The sequence below is a fragment of the Papaver somniferum genome, unplaced genomic scaffold (assembly GCF_003573695.1).
Source record: "Papaver somniferum cultivar HN1 unplaced genomic scaffold, ASM357369v1 unplaced-scaffold_13, whole genome shotgun sequence".
Classification (NCBI taxonomy): domain Eukaryota; kingdom Viridiplantae; phylum Streptophyta; class Magnoliopsida; order Ranunculales; family Papaveraceae; genus Papaver; species Papaver somniferum.
This window is the reverse complement of record NW_020622158.1, coordinates 225,419-225,691: the sequence shown is the minus strand read 5'-3', so window position 1 is coordinate 225,691 and position 273 is coordinate 225,419.

The following is a 273-nucleotide window of genomic DNA, read 5'->3' as shown; positions in this document are numbered from 1 at the left end:
ATCTCCACCACCACCGGCTTACCTCTCCCCCAAGTACGAAGCACCAAAGTACACTCCTAAGTACGTATACGCATCTCCACCACCACCGGCTTACGTCGCCCCCAAGTACGAAGCACCCAAGTACACTCCCAAATACGTCTACGCCTCCCCACCACCACCGGCCTACGTCGCCCCCAAGTACGAAGCACCCAAGTACACTCCCAAGTACGTCTACGCCTCCCCACCACCACCGGCCTACGTCGCCCCCAAGTACGAAGCACCAAAATACACTCC